The following is a 16193-nucleotide window of genomic DNA, read 5'->3' as shown; positions in this document are numbered from 1 at the left end:
CCAAGTACATGGTGATGTAGGTTAAGACCCCAGGTATCGCACCCTGCTGCCATTCACCCTGGTGGGTCCTTGTTTGCGAGTAAATGATGAAAAAAATTTCAGAATTTTGTGTGACGCTCAATACTGTTAAAAAAGATGTATTACACAGACAGGTTGTGTGGTGTAATTGATAGCTTCACATTCATGAGGTTTGGGATTCGAATATCATCAGATGCATTTTTTTTTTTTAACCCTTAACTACTATGGTCATTCACAGGAACACAATTACTATGGAGAGGTCTCACAGACCACATTTTTATATTTTATATATCAAACGAGAATTTTGCAAAATATATATAGTTTCTTGACTTCCTGTCATTCATTACACTTCTTAGAGGTGGCCTTTGTAGAAAATTTATTTTTTTTAAAACAATGCAGTATTTTAAACACTTCGACAATTAAAACAAAGTGAAATCAGGAGTATATTTTTATTTTATGAGTTACGAAAATAACAGCAAGTAGTTAGCTCTCTACTCACACACAGATTTCCATCAGAGGGATTATATTACAAATTGGCTATATAACTAGGCGGAAAAATCCAACTTGACATAGGATAAATTGTGTGCGAACTCTGCTTTCACTTTACGACTCATCTTTGCAATGTAGAGCAAATATTTCAGTCCATGAGTCTATGAATGGAGAAACTTTGTCAGATTTTACTTCTAAAATTTCAAGTAAAAACTAAATACTTTTTCTCATGTGCCACTGAATCATATTTTAGTCAATTTCCACCTGCAAACACTTCACGCAGATCTTCCTGGAACACTCCAAACAAATTGGAACACCACACTGTTGACAAGGATACCTTGTTTTCCTCTTCAGACGAGGAGGGCAAAAGGCACACGTTTTTCGATTTTCGAATTCTTCTTTCGGTGTCTGAGGCTCATCTTGTAAGTGAAGTATTCCTCTGATGGTGCCACTCAACTCTGGTGGCAAGTGTCCAATAGAAATTCTACGCTTCATATGAGGTTCAACTAGGTCTCTTGCTAGAGTCTTCATGAAGCTCAATCTCGTCATTACCTCTGTCTTTGGAAAAGCTTGATGTACCACGTAACAGTTTACACCACAAGCAACAGCCACTAATGTGAAGAAAATGGCCAAAGGCCATCTTCTTGTCCGGCGACTTGACCAATAAGCTGCACACCTTTGGTCGAGACAGTCCACACCACCTTTTGTTGTGTTATAAAACAGGATGATCTCAGGTTTTCCTGATTCAGGATCATTGTTTACTGAATGGTGCATAGAAGAGATCAGTATCACCGCTTTGGACTTCTTGGGCACGAAGGAAACCAGAGTCATTTCTTCTGTAAAACCGTAAACAGATGTCTTCACACCCCGTTTCTTGTTAGGTAAGAAGTTCTGTGGGATCTCCTTTTTGTTCTTTTTCAGCGTACCAACGTATGTGAGACCCTTTTTCTGAAAGTTCATTGACTAGTTCTACTGATGAGTATCAGTTATCACCTGTAACATTTCGCCTTGTTTTTTTCAATGGGTTTCACCAATCGAAGAACAGCCTGTGTGGGAACACTGTGACCTTTCTCATGGCTGTGAAGGGTGTGACCGTCGCTGCCTTTTCCAGAATAGGTGTATGCATTGTACAAGTGATTTGTACGAGCGTCAGTCAAACACTGAACTTTCAGGCCATACTTTGCCGGTTTGTTTGGCATGTGCATTCTAAACTCACGCCTTCCTCAAAAAGGAACAAGCATTTGATCGATACACACTGTTGCACCTACAGAGTAGCAAAGTTGACTGTTTTCGATGAAACGCAAAAAGATTTGTGAAATTGCTGCTGATTTGTCTATTTTCTTTCTTTCCACCCAATCATCTGGATTGTCAAATCGTAATGCAGACAATAAAAACAGAAATCTTTCTTTGCTAACAGTGCATCTGAAAACATCTCTGCCTGTTCCATCGGTTGCAAACAAGCTGTAAACAGACTCGTTCCCCGACTTGAAAATGGCTGAATACACTAATAGACCAATTAGAGCCTTCAATACAATAACACCAACATCTTTTAGATAGGATAAGCGATCATTAGCATACTGTGCTCTAAGCTTAGATATTTTCAGATTTGTCCATCAAATGATTTCGTCTAGAACATCTGGTGTAAAGAACAGTTTCCATACCTCAAAAACAGCAGGGTTTTCTCCAAGACTTTTCACTATTGGTCGCAGTCCAGGAAGCTGCAAGACGATGTTGTGTTGCCTTGTTCTTATGTTAGCTGGTGGCTGCTTTTTCCTCCATCGAAAACATCTGTTCTTACCGAAGAAGTAAGCTCCATCGTCATCAGTTGTCACATCTTCATCACTTTCAGTTTCCTGCTCTGAATTAGTGTCGTGATCACTAAATATCTCAATATCAGGGTCATTATCGCTGTCATCAAAGTCTTCATCTGAAGATTCAACGGGGCGATCTTGAACGTCCACATCTGCCTCACATAACACACGTTGCACAGAAGGCCCAGCTTTCCCCGCCATGGAGAAACAGTAGCATGCAACAAAATTGTGGCACACAAACACTATGATACGTCTGTAAGACCTCTCAAGGCTAATAATTACGGAACAAAGGGCAGCAACAATGTAAGATTGCTGGCACGTGTAGCTTGACATCCAGTAGGAAGGTACCCGGAAGAGTCCATTTGGCTTTGCAGGGGTGTGAGAAATATCTCGACACCAAAATTTGTAGCGGTCTGAGAGACGGTCGATAGTAGTTAAGGGTTAATTTTTAAATCTTCATTGAAATTTCTCTGATCATTATTTTTATTCAATTAATGATCATTATTTTTATTCAATTAATTTGTTTAAACGTAAATTTTTATTTCTGTTCCTTTGTCACACAATTTAATCATGTATGAACATTTTCATTTGCTTCATTTTTTCTTTGTATCATTCTTTTTCCCATTCAAGTCGAAACAGACAATATAAACAAAACATGAAGAAGTTCCTTTTTCAATTTTCTCAATTGTGCTCCTTGAAAAGAATGTCGCCTTCCCTTCAGTGATTCCCACTTCTGAGTCCACAAAGCATCTTAATAAGACTTGTGTGTTGTTTGAACCTACTGACAACAAATGTAGCAGCCTGCCTCTGAATTGCTTTGATGTCTCCCTTTTACCTGACTTGGTGCAAATCCCAATCACTCTAACAGTTCTCAACAACGGGTGACACTAGGGTCCTATATTGGATGTCCTTTACAGGTGAACCTCACTTTCCTAAAATTCTCCTGATAATCCTAAACGGCCATGTGCCTTCCCCCATTACAATCCTTACATGCTTGTTCCATTTCACTTTGCTCTTAGGCCTAGATATTTAATCGACATGACTGTGTAAGGCATCACAGTACCAACGCTGTATTTGAACATTATGGGTTTGTTTTTCCAACTCTTTTGTGTTAGCTTACATTTTTCTACATTTAGAGTTAGTTTGCACTCACCACACTGACTAGAAATTTGGTCTAAGTCATCTTGTATCCTACTATGGTCTCTCAATTTTGACACCTTTCCGTACACAATAGCATCCTCAGCAAGCAACTGCAGCTTTTTGCCCTCCCTGCTTGTTAGATCATTTCTGTGTACAGAAAATAACAGGAGTCTTATCACACTTCCCTGGGGCACTCTTGACGATACATCTGTCCCTGCCGAACACTGACCATCAAGGAAGTCTTTGAGCCACTAATGTATTTCGGAATCTAGTCTGTACACTTGTATCTTCATTAACAGTTGGCAGTGTGGCACTGTGTCAAATGCTTTACCGAAATGTGGGACTATGGAATCTGCCTGTTGCACTTCATTCATAGTTCACAGGATATCATGCGAGTGATGCTTTCTAAAACTGTGCTGATTTGTGGACAGAAGCCCTCAAGGAAATTTATTGTATTCGAACAGCTAATATGTTCAAGGATTCTTTCACCATTCTTACATAAAGGCATCACCTGGAGCTTTTTCCAGTCAGTTGGCACTTTGTGCTCAGCAATGGATTCACAATAAATGCAAGCGAAGCAAGTGGACAATGCTGTACAGTTCTCTTCGTAAAACTGGACTGGCATGCCAACAAAATATGGAGCCTTATTTGCTTTCAACTCTTTCAGTCGTTTCTCTACGCTGGGGTGCTTATTAATATGTCCTCCATACAGGATTCTGTGGGATGGTCAGACGACGTTATATTTATACAATTACTGCATGAACGATTTCTTAAATGCAAAATTTAAAACTTCTGCTTTACTTCTGCTATCTTCTACTGCTGTATCAGTCTGGCCAATGAGTGACTGGATAGGTAACTTCAACACACTTAGCGATTTTATGTATGACCACAATTTTCTTGGGTTCTTTTGCTAATGTATGATGGTGGTAGTTATTGTGAGCTTCACTATCAAACTGAAATTCGACCTAAACAGAGACAATATTATTGTCAACTGCAATGAACACACCCCCTCCTATGATGTCTAATCTGTCTTTTCGATATATGTTCCATGAATCACTGAATACCTCAAAAGCCTTCCACTTTTGGTTTCAGTCAGGTCTCAGTCCCAAGAATAAGCTGAGTGCAAGAAGTTTCCTGGAGGACAGAAAATTTGGGAACTTTGTTACGAATACAATTTACTGATATATATATATATATATATATATATATATATATATATATATATTTTTTTTTTTTTTTTTTTTTTTTTTTTTTTTTTTTTTTTTTACACTTGAAGGATCTTTACTCTGAATGCAAGTTGTCTGGTGAGTGTTCATCAGAGGAACTCAAACTACTGCCCAGCCTCAAAAAAAAAAACACGTGCAATTCACAAGTACTCTGCTACCTGAGTAGCTGTTTTCTTTGTGTAGTGCACCCCTGACCTATCAGGTCAAGGGGGTCCTACAACTCCCCACCCAATAAAGCAGATCCAGAAACCTGAAGCCAAGAGCATCACAGACTCAACTAAGCCTTCAGTTGAGCTCTCCACTCAGCTCCAAACCAAGGGCCATGACCGACTCTGGAAACAATGCTGCAAACTGCGAGCTCTACTAGCACCCCAGGTGTGAGGTCTGCAGCCTTCACCACCTCTGCCAGCTGCCTGGATGAACTGAGGCTGGCTTTAGAACCCAAGCAATAGGTGTCATTGGTCCGACATGAGCCACAACTGGCAGACAACTGCATCCTGCATGTTCGATAACAGCAGGCAAGGCCTCCTCCACATCTCGGATGAGGGGTTCCAGCAGACATACAGAGTGCACACTGATATTCTGGCGCTGAATGCCATGCGCCCAAGGGACTCCATAACACACCTAACATTGGAGCTCCCAATAACTAGTAAACCCATCTCCTCTTACACCTGCTCGAACCCTGCTGAAGGGGTGACCCCTTGTCCACTCAAACGGTAAATGGGCGAGGCCACACGACCAGCCTCTACATTGTCCGTACGCCTCAAGCGAGGCAGATGTATTATCATCCACCACTCAACCCCTGTGAGGGCAGGTCCACCACGTCGGATACAATAGGAGGTGCTTCACCAGCAAAGCCTGTGAGGGAAACAAGCTTCTCTGGTGAAGCCCAAAGTGAGAAAAGAACGGTATACCCAATAACAAATCCTCACTATGATCATGGTGCACAGTTAGCATAAAGCATAGTGCTTACAATATTGATACTCTTCAGTGGAAACCAGAGAATAATTAATAATTAGAGAACAAATGTTTTTAAGAACAGTTTACAATAGATGGCCTACGATAAAACTTATAATGAATCCCAAGTACAGTTTAGAGCAAGAATAAAATAATGTGTAACCTTTCGCTATTCCCCGTTTCGCTTTTTTTTTGTGTAAGTCAGAGTTTTTGTGCTTTTTTTATTTTTTCAGACAAATGTACAGGATCCCAAACACACTTGTTGTACACTTTTTTGTTAAATTTCACTTTTAGTAACAGTTGTTTGACTTCATCACTTTCTCAACCAACGACAGGCTTTTCTATAACATATACTGACGTCTGATCTAATTTTACTATACAGTGAGTGAATTGGCATATCTAAGGCTTGTACTACCATCTAGTGAGATTTATGCCAAATGAATTGGGATAAAAGTCTGTATCAATATGCTACCACCTGGTGGCACTGATGTAAATGTGTAGTTGAGTGGTAAGGACTAGCTGTGCATGCCAAGAGCTACGCACGTTGTTCATCAAATCAGTACATATCTGACCCATAAGGCAGTTATGTCATGCCAGTTGCACATGCACAAAAGCTCAAAATGTGCACAACTGAAGATGTGCTCGTGACCCTGATATCAAGTTTCAAGTTGCGCAGAGTCTACTGGAGTAGCAATGTAGTATAGTGTGGTAGATTTAGTGCTGTGTATTTCAGATTACTGCATCTATGTTACGTTTAACAGTATTCAAAGAAAAATAACCAATAAATCTGCAATGTGTCAAAAGTTGGGTGCTCACATGTTCTTACATAGCAACCGCCACTGAGACAGCCCCGTCATTTGCAACTGATAATGGAAGAGTATATTAACCAGCAAAAGATCTTGAAGGGCCAACTGTACCGACTGACCGCTGTGTCATCCTCAGCCCTTGACATCGCTGGATGAAGATACAGAGGGGCATGTGGTCAGCAAACCGCTCGCCCAATCGTTGTCAGTTTTTGTGATCGGGGAGCACCGGTCATTACACTGCCCAAAAATTCATCACACTGTACAAACAAACATAGATTCTGTTGTGATTATCACTACTTCAATAGCCGACCAATTACAGATGCTTATCCACTACCGAATATCAAGGAAGCAATGGATAACATGGGACAGTATAAATACTTCTCTACAATACATGCAAATAGCAGCAACTGGATGTAATGCCAGAGGACCAAAGACTGCATTTATAGTTTCTTGAGGTCATCAACAGTAACGATGAATGCTGTTTGTTTAAAAAATGCACATCACATTTCGACAGTTGCTGAATGGATTGTTATGGGGTTTGAAGCTGTGACAATGCATGGTGTACCTTAAAGATATCATATTTTCAAAGGATATGAAGGAACATGTGCAATGGTTAAAAGGAGTTTTTAAGATATTAAGTTCCAAATGTCTCATTCTAAGCAATAAGAAGTTTCCTTTTGCTTTACAGGAAGTGAATACTTACAACAAATGATTAGCCAGGACGGTGCAAAAACGGATCCCAGATTGACATACCTAGTGCAAAGTTTCATAGCACCGTAGACACGTAAAGAATTACAGTCATTTTTAGGATTAGCTGTAATTGCTATAGAAAATTTGTGATAGGATTTGTGGGTATTGAACGAACACTAACACGTCTGCTGAGAACGGGTATGAAGTTCCAATTGGCAGCAAAATGTCAAGCCACATTTGAAAAACTGAAAGAGGCATTAACAACTAGATCTGTGTTGATCCTACCAGATTACAAAATGGAATTTATTTTATTGTGTGATGCTAACAACCCCTTAGTAGGTTGTGTTCAGAGTCAAGAAGAACAGGGCAAGAAGTATAAGTGGCTCATAGTTAATGGCAAATGAACAGGGCTGAGAAAAATCAGAAAGGTTGTTTGGTTTAAAAGTCCCATCACACAGACTTATGCAATGGATTTTAAAAGTCAGCAAGTTTGACTTTGAAGTGATCCATAAACCAGCTAAAAAAACACGGTAATGCAGATGCGCTTTGCAGAAACACATGCATAATACAGGCACTGGATCGTAGATCTGCTGAGTGGCTGTATGTGCAACCTTCCAACACAGACTGCATGTTATTCACAACATGGCCACAGTTCGCTGTTCACAATGGGTTATGTAGAACAACTAGGCTTGAGCCGCACATAGTAGTGCCGACTGTGCTGCAGGAAGAGCTACTGGAAGAACATGATCCAAATTTTGTCTGGGTGTGGAGGGTGTTGACAACAGACTGGAGGGTAGCTGGATGTTATTGGTGGAGGACACAGAAACAAGACGTGGATCAGTATGTAAGAAATTGTGAAACATGTGTGCAACACGCAGGTTTAAGTCATCAGCAAGTGCCACTACACAAGTTGTCAGAGGCAACCAAAGCCTTTGAGATAAGTGGCATGGATATTTTAGGACCTTTGGCCTGGCACTATCAGGAAACCATTATGTTGTTGTTGCTGTCATTGTCTTCAGTTCAGACACTGGTTTGATGCAGCTCTCCATGATACTCTACCCTGTGCAAGCTTCTTCATCTCCAAGTACCTACTGCAACCTACATCCCTCTGAATTTGCTTAGTGTATTCACCTCTTGGTCTCCCTCCACACTGCCCTCCAATACTAAAATGGAAATCCCTTGATGCCTCAGAACATGTCCTACCAACTGATCCCTTCTTCTAGTCAAGTTGTGCCACAAATTTCTCTTCTCCCCAATTCTACTCAGTACCTCCTCATTAGTTATGTGATCTACCCATCTAATCTTCAGCATTCTTCTGTAGCACCCCATTTCGAAAGCTTCTATTCTCTATTTATCGCCCATGTTTCACTTCCATACATGGCTACACTCCATACAAATACTTTCAGAAAAGACATCCTGACACACAAATCTACACTTGATGTTAACAAATTTCACTTCTTCAGAAACGCTTTCCTTGCCATTACCAGTCTATGTTTTATATCCTCTTTATTTCGACCATCATCAGTTATTTTGCTCCCTAAATAGCAAAACTCCTTTACTACTTTAATCTAATTCCCTCAGCATCACCCGATTTAATTCGACTACATTCCACTATCCTTGTTTTATTTTGTCAATGCTCATCTTATATCCTCCTTTCAAGACACTGTCCATTTTGTTCAACTGCTCTTCCAGATCCTTTGCTGTCTCTGACAGAATTACAAAGTCATCGGCAAACGTCAAAAGTTTTTATTTTTTCTCCCTGGATTTTAATTCCTACTTCTAATTTTTCTTTTGTTTCCTTTACTGCTTGCTCAGTATACAGACATCGGGGATAGGCTACAATCCTGTCTCACTCCCTTCCCTTTCATGCCCCTCGACTCTTATAACTGCCATCTGGTTTCTGTACAAATTGTAAATAGCCTTTCGCTCCTTGTGTTTTACCCCTGCCACCTTCAGAATTTGAAAGAGAGTATTCCAGTCAACATTGTCAAAAGCTTTTTCCAAGTCTACAAATGCTAGAAACGTAGGTATGCCTTTTCTTAATCTAGCTTCTAAGATAAGTCGTAGGGTCAGTATTGCCTCACGTGTTCCCATATTTCTACGGAATCCAAACTGATCTTCCCCGAGGTCGGCTTCTACAAGTTTTTCCATTCATCTGTACAGAATTCGAGTCAGTATTTTGCAGCTGTGACTTATTAAATTGATAGTTCGGTAATTTTCACATCAGTCAACACCTGCTTCCTTTGGGATTGGAATTATTATATTCTTCTTGAAGTCTGAGGGTATTTCGCCTGTCTCATACATTTTGCTCACCAGATGGTAGAGTTTTGTCAGGGCTGGCTCTCCCAAGGCTATCAGTAGTTCTAATGAAATGTTGTCTACTCCCGGGGCCTTGTTTCGACTTAGGTCTTTCAGTGCTCTGTCAAACTCTTCACGCAGTATCATATCTCCCATTTCATCTTCACCTACATCCCCTTCCATTTCTATAACATTGCCATCAAGTACAACAGCCTTGTACAGACCTTCTATGTACTCCTTCCACCTTACTGCCTTCCCTTCTTTGCTTAGAACTGGTTTCCCATCTGAGCTCTTGATATTCATACAAGTGGTTCTCTTTTCTCGAAAGGTCTCTTTAATTTTCCTGTAGTCAGTAAATATATTACCCCTAATGATATATGCCTCTACATCCCTACATTTGTCCTTTAGCCATCCCTGCTTAGCCACTATGCACTTCCTGTTGATCTCATTTTTGAGACTTTTGTATTCCTTTTTGCCCCCTTCATTTACTGCACTTTTACATTTCTCCATTCATCAATTAAATTCAATATCTCTTCTGTTATCCAAGGATTGCTACTAGCCCTCATCTTTTTACCTACTTGATCCTCAGCCACCTTCACCATTTCATCTCTCAAAGCTACCCATTCTTCTTCTACTGTACTCCTTTCCCCTGTTCTTGTCAATCGTTCCCTAATGCTCCCTCTGAAACTCTCTGCAACCTCTGGTTCTTTAAGTTTATCCTGGTCCCATCTCCTTAAATTCCCACCTCTCTGCAGTTTCTTCAGTTTTAATCTACAGTTCATAACCAATAGATTGTGGTCAGAGTCCACATCTGCCCCTGGAAATGCCTTACAATTTAAAACCTGGTTATTAAAGCCCTGTCTTACCATTATATAATCTATCTGAAACCTTCCAGTGTCTCCAGGTATCTTCCAAATATACAACCTTCTTTCATGATTCTTGAACCAAGTGTTAGCTATGATTAAGTTAAGCTCTGTGCAAAACCAGTCTCAAGACTGAAGACCACAACAACAACAACTGTGCAAAATTCTACCAGGCAACTTCCTTTTGCAATCTTTACCCCCATTCCATATTCACCTACTACTTTTCCTTCTCTTCCTTTTCTACTATTGTATTCCAGTCCCCCATGACTATTTAATTTTCCTCTCCTTTCACTATCTGAATAATTTCTTGTATCTCATAATACATTTCATCAATCCTTCGTCATCTGCCGAGCTAGATGGCATATAAACTTGTACTACTGTGGTAGGTGTGGGCTTTGTGTCTATCTTGGCCACAATAATGCATTTACTATGCTGTTCGTACTAGTTTACCCACACTCCTATTTTGTTATTCATTGTTAAACCTACTGCAGCTTTAACCCTATTTTATCTTGTATTTATAACAGTGTATTCACCTGACCAGAAGTCTTGTTCCTCCTGCCACCAAACTTCATCAATTCCCACTATAACTAACTTTAACCTATCCATTTCCCTTTTTAAATTTTCCAACATACATGTCCGATCAAGGCTAACCTAACCTAACCTATCTGTCCGATTCACAAAAAAAAAGATGTTATATTAACTTAATTATGTTGTTAAATTAACTTAATTATGTCATGTATTGGAAAATTTGACTCGTTCCACATCATTACGAAATGTCGTATTCATGATCCATGGAACTAGTATTAATCTAATCTAATCTAATCTGACATTCCATGCTCCGATCTGTAGAACGCCAGTTTTCTTTCTCCTGATTACGACATCCTCCTGAGTAGTCCCTGCCCAGAGATCCAAATGGGGGAACTATATTACCTCCCGAATATTTTACCCAAGAGAATGCCATCATCATTTAACCACACAGTAAAGCTGCATGCTCTCGGGAAAAATTATGGCTGCAGTTTCCCCCTTGCTTTCAGCAGTGTGCAGTACCAGCACAGCAAGGCCATTTTGGTTAATGTTACAAGGCCAGATCAGTCAATCATCCATACTGTTTCCCCAGCAACTACCAAAAAGGCTGCTGCCCATCTTCAGGAACCACATGTTTGTCTGGCCTCTCAACAGATACCCCTCTGTTGTGGTTGCACCTATGGTATGGCTATCTGTATTGCTGAGGCACGCAAGTCTCCCCACCAATGCTGATGTCCATGGTTCGGGGGGGGGGGGGGGGGGGGCACTACTACGTTATGATAATTATGACTGAATGATTGAGGGAGTATGGGACTATACAGTGAAGTCATCAGTCCCACAAAGCCAAAGTTACACATGGAATGGAGAAGGTCCACTAAAAGTGGAGAGGAGTCAAACTATAAAAGGGGGAAGTTAAAAAACACACTGTAGAAGGTATAAAAGAGTAGCCCAAATCTAAAAACTGGGAAAATAGAGGGATAAAAGAGCGGCATTTGCTAGGGGGAGTAGTCGTGGATCCCAGACCGAGAAAATGTGAAGAGAGGCCCCAACCACAACCACCCTGCCCCTGCTCCAGGAGTAAAGCAAAACCTTACATCTGAAAATAAAAACCACTTTCACGGCTGAAACCGAGGCCCAGTTCTATCACCTGCAAATCATCTGCCAATACGAAATTTAAGGAATCTGAGAGACTATACTTTGTACGAAGGGCTAAAAGATGGGGACATTCCACCAATATATGGGATACCGTCAGTCTGGCTCCACAACAACATTTTAGGGGTGGTTCATTATGCAAGAGAAACAATGAGTGAGCCTGGTATGACCAATGCGTAGACAGCATAAGACAGTGGACTCCTTCCAAGAGGAACAGAGGGAAGAGCACCAAACCACAACAGACTCCTTGATTATGTGGAGTTCATTACTGTGAGCAGTAGCACACCAGATGTCATTCCACTTTTGGGCAAAGAAAGCTTTGACATACATCTGCATATCCGCAGCTGGAATCATGAAAGAGAGTGGGTAATACAGATCTGCTTCTCTAGCCAAACAATCATCCAGTTCATTCCCTGGGATGCCCACATGACTTAGGACCCAGAGACAGACAACTGAGCAGGTGGCACTGCCAAGGGCAGAGAGGTGGTCATGGATAGCAGAGACCAAAGGGTGATGAGAGTAGCATCAGTCAATAGTCTGTAGGCTGCTAATTGAGTTGGTACATCTACATCTACATCTACATGGATACTCTGCAAATCACATTTAAGTGCCTGGCAGAGGGTTCATCATACCACTTTCACAATTCTCTATTGTTCCAATCTCGTATAGAGCACGGAAAGAACAAACACCTATATCTTTCCGTACGAGCTCTGATTTCCATTATTTTATCATGGTGGTCGTTTCTCCCTGTGCAGATTGGTGTTAACAAAATATTTTCACATTCGGAAGAGAAAATTGGTGATTGGAATTTTGTGAGAAGATTTCGCTGCTACTAAAAACGCCTTTGCTTTAATGATGCCCCCCCAAATCCTGTACCATTTCAGTACACTCTCTCCCCTATTTCATGATAATACAAAACTTGCTGCCCTTCTTTGAACCTTTTCAATGTACTCTGTCAATCCTATCTGGTAAGGATCCACACCGCACAGCACTATTCTAAAAAGAGGACGGACTAGCGTAGTGTAGGCAGTCTCCTTAGTAGATCTGTTACATTTTCTAAGTGTCCTGCCAAAACCACGGTGTCTTTGGTTTATCTTCCCCACAACATTTGCTACGTGTTCCTTCCATTTTAAGTAGTTCTTAATTGTAATTCCTAGGTATTTAGTTGAATTTACGGCCTTTAGAGTTGACTGATTTATCATATAGCTGAAGTTTAACCGATTCGTTTTAACATTCACTTGGATGACCTTACACTTTTCGTTATTTAGGGACAATTGCCGATTTTCGCATCATACAGACATCTTTTCTAAATCGTTTTGCAATTTCTTTTGATCTTCTAATGAGTTTACTAGCTGATAAACGACAGCGTCATCTGCAAACAACCTAAGAGGGCTGCTCCCTAAGAGGGCTGCTCAGATTGTCTCCCCAAATTGGATAAGGAACAGCAAAGGGCCTATAACACTACCCAGGAGAATGCCAGATATTACTTCTGTTTTACTCAATGACTTTCCGTCAGTTACTACAAACTGTGACCTCTCTGACAGGAAATCACGAATTCAGTCATATAACTGAGACAATATTCCATAAGCATGCAATTTCACTACAAGCTGCTTGTGTGGTACAGTGTCAAAAGGTACAAATTAAAACACTGTGGATGGAGGCCTGAGAAACAAAATGGAGGGCTCTGTGAATGGCTAGGAGCTCTGCTGTAAACACATTATATGATCCCAGCAATAAATGGTGTTCTAAGCCAGTAGCAGATGTGAAAGTGTATCCTGCTCTCTATTGCCTTAGAACCATCAGTTTAGAAGATGGTGGCACCCTGGAACTCTGCAAGGACAGCACGTACAAGACGACAGGAAGCCATAAGGGGGACAGAGATCTTAGAACCCTGGAATAGGTCTGTCCTAATCCATGGTCTGGGCACTGTCCAAGGAGGGGTGTGGCAGGAAATACGCGGGGCGCATTCCAGTGAGTGGAGATAGAGGTCCCGGCAGGGAGTAGTGAGTCACATTCCAACCAGCAATCTTACCTGTGGGTAGTCGTCAGGAGGGAGACATCCCTCATTTGCAAAAATGACAGGGTACACAGGAAAGTCTGGGAATCGGCGAATGGTGACTGTGTAAGAAACCAGGAATTTGACCCATCACATTTGTAGAGAGGGAATCCCAACTTATGCGAGGTGACGGTAAACAGGACTAGTGCGAAAGGCACCAACAGCCAGATGTACCTCACAATGGTGAACAGGGTCAAATATTGTCAGAGTGGAAGGAGCCACTGAGCCATAAACCTGACAACCATAATCTAGTCTGGGCAAGACCAGAGCACGGTAAAGATGGAGACGAGTGGCAAAACGTGTGGGCCAGTAGGTGGACAGCATTAAGCTTCGGCATGCGTGTAGTCTTTAGGTAGCGAATATGGGGCAGCCACGTAAGCTTTTTATAAAAAATAAAGCTCAAGAAACAGAACTGTGCTACAACATTGAGGAGCTGGTAGCCTAAATAAGGGTCTGGATTGAGGTGTAGTGTGTGTCGACAACAAAAATGCATAACCCGCATTTTGGAGGGGAAAAAACTGGAAGCCACAGGAGATAGCCCACGCAGAGACCTGTCAGATGGCACCTTGGGTCTGGTGCTCAACAGATAATACCGAGTGGCAGCTGCACCAGATGCCAAAATCGTTGACGTACAACGTTGGGGTAATCGCAAGCCCAACACAGGTTACTAGTCCATTGATGGCTATGAGGAAGAGTGTGACACTTAACGCAGAACCCTGTTGATACCGTTCTCCTGAATCCGAGGAGTGCTGGGTGGAGTGCCAACTCGAACCCGGAAGAACCAGTGAGATAAAAACCCGCGAACAAAAAATCAGAAGTGGGCCACGGTAGCCCCAGTCGTGGAGGGTAAGTAAAATGTGATGGCAACAAGCCGTGCCATACGCCCTACGTAGGTCAAAGAAGACCACAACAAGATGCCGGTGGTTAATAAAAGCCTGTTGGATTGCTGTTTCCAATCTGAGTAAATGTTCAGTTGGAGATCGTCCTCCAAGGAAGCCACAATGGTACAGGGATAAACGGCCCCAAGATTTGAGTACCCAACGTAATCTGAAGCTAACCATCCTCTCAAGCAGTTTACAAAGTACGTTCATCAGGCTAAATGGGCAATAGCTGTCAAGAGACTTTGGGTTCTTCTCAGCCTTAAGGACAGGGATAACTATACTGTCTTGCCACTGTGATGGGAAAGCACCTGTGAGCCAAATGTGGTGGAAGACACGGAGGAGATGTTGCCTCTGGGTAATGTCCAAGTCTTGGATCACCTGGTGTAGAGGTAAGAGCCTGCAAGAATTCCCTTTCAGAGAAGGCTTACTTACAGGGTTCAGCACAGTGTGGATTGAAACAGATGGGGAGAGGGGGATCTATTCAACTCAGCGTTTCTGCTAGAGAAACATAGCAGGATAGGAAGAGGACGTCAATGCTATTGCAAAGTGTCTCACGAGGTGTTCTGCAAGGACCAACAGATCAGTGCACAGAGCACCTTGGAGTTTAACACCCTCGACAGTTGACTGCTGTTGGCAGTCCAGAAGGCTACAGAACTTGGACCAACACTGTGATGAAGAGGCATACGTCCTCACAGATGAAACATAGTAGTCCCAGCATTCCTTTTTACTCTGCTTAATAAGGTAATGAGGCTTAGCATGGAGACACTTAAAAGCAAAGAGGTTGGTCTGCGAAGGGTGTCATTTAAATCACTGCAGTACCCGTCAGCGATCCTGTACAGCAACTGCTACCTCCTTGGTCCACCACGGTACAAGTCGATGATGAGTGGGACCTGTGGATAGGGGGACAGCAGTGCCAACAGCATGAAGAATGGGGGCAGAGATGCCTTGCACAACCTCATCAATGTAATTCCAGAGAGAACTGTCGAAGTGCACAGCAGACATACATAAACAGTGATTGCGTTTCTTGAAGAGCAAGGCAGAATGCGCAATAGGAAGAAACAAGACACTGTATTTCTGGTAGGTGACGAAAGTACCCACAGCAATTCCACAGGATGATTGTCCAGGTTAGATATGAAGAAGCCGAGAGGAGGTCATGTCACTCAGCCAGTGGTCATCACCAACAAGGATGAGGTAATATACATAAATGTCAGACTCAGGTTGCAAGGGGAGGAGATGGCACCTCTGGGGGCACTGGAGGGGCCTTGTTCTGGGGCATAAGTT

At 41.8% G+C, this 16193-nt stretch overlaps 1 protein-coding gene across 1 annotated transcript in view; it reads right to left on the bottom strand.

Moving 5' to 3' along the window:
* The window catches only part of LOC126199331 (nonsense-mediated mRNA decay factor SMG5), a 305533-nt gene that overhangs the window by 280552 nt on the left and 8788 nt on the right, over nucleotides 1-16193 (bottom strand). The gene's annotated exons all lie outside the window — the stretch shown is intronic.

The sequence above is a fragment of the Schistocerca nitens genome, chromosome 8 (assembly GCF_023898315.1).
Source record: "Schistocerca nitens isolate TAMUIC-IGC-003100 chromosome 8, iqSchNite1.1, whole genome shotgun sequence".
In the NCBI taxonomy this organism is placed as follows: Eukaryota; Metazoa; Arthropoda; class Insecta; order Orthoptera; family Acrididae; genus Schistocerca; species Schistocerca nitens.
Note: the sequence above shows the minus strand (reverse complement) of the source record. Positions and strands in the feature narration are given on the sequence as shown.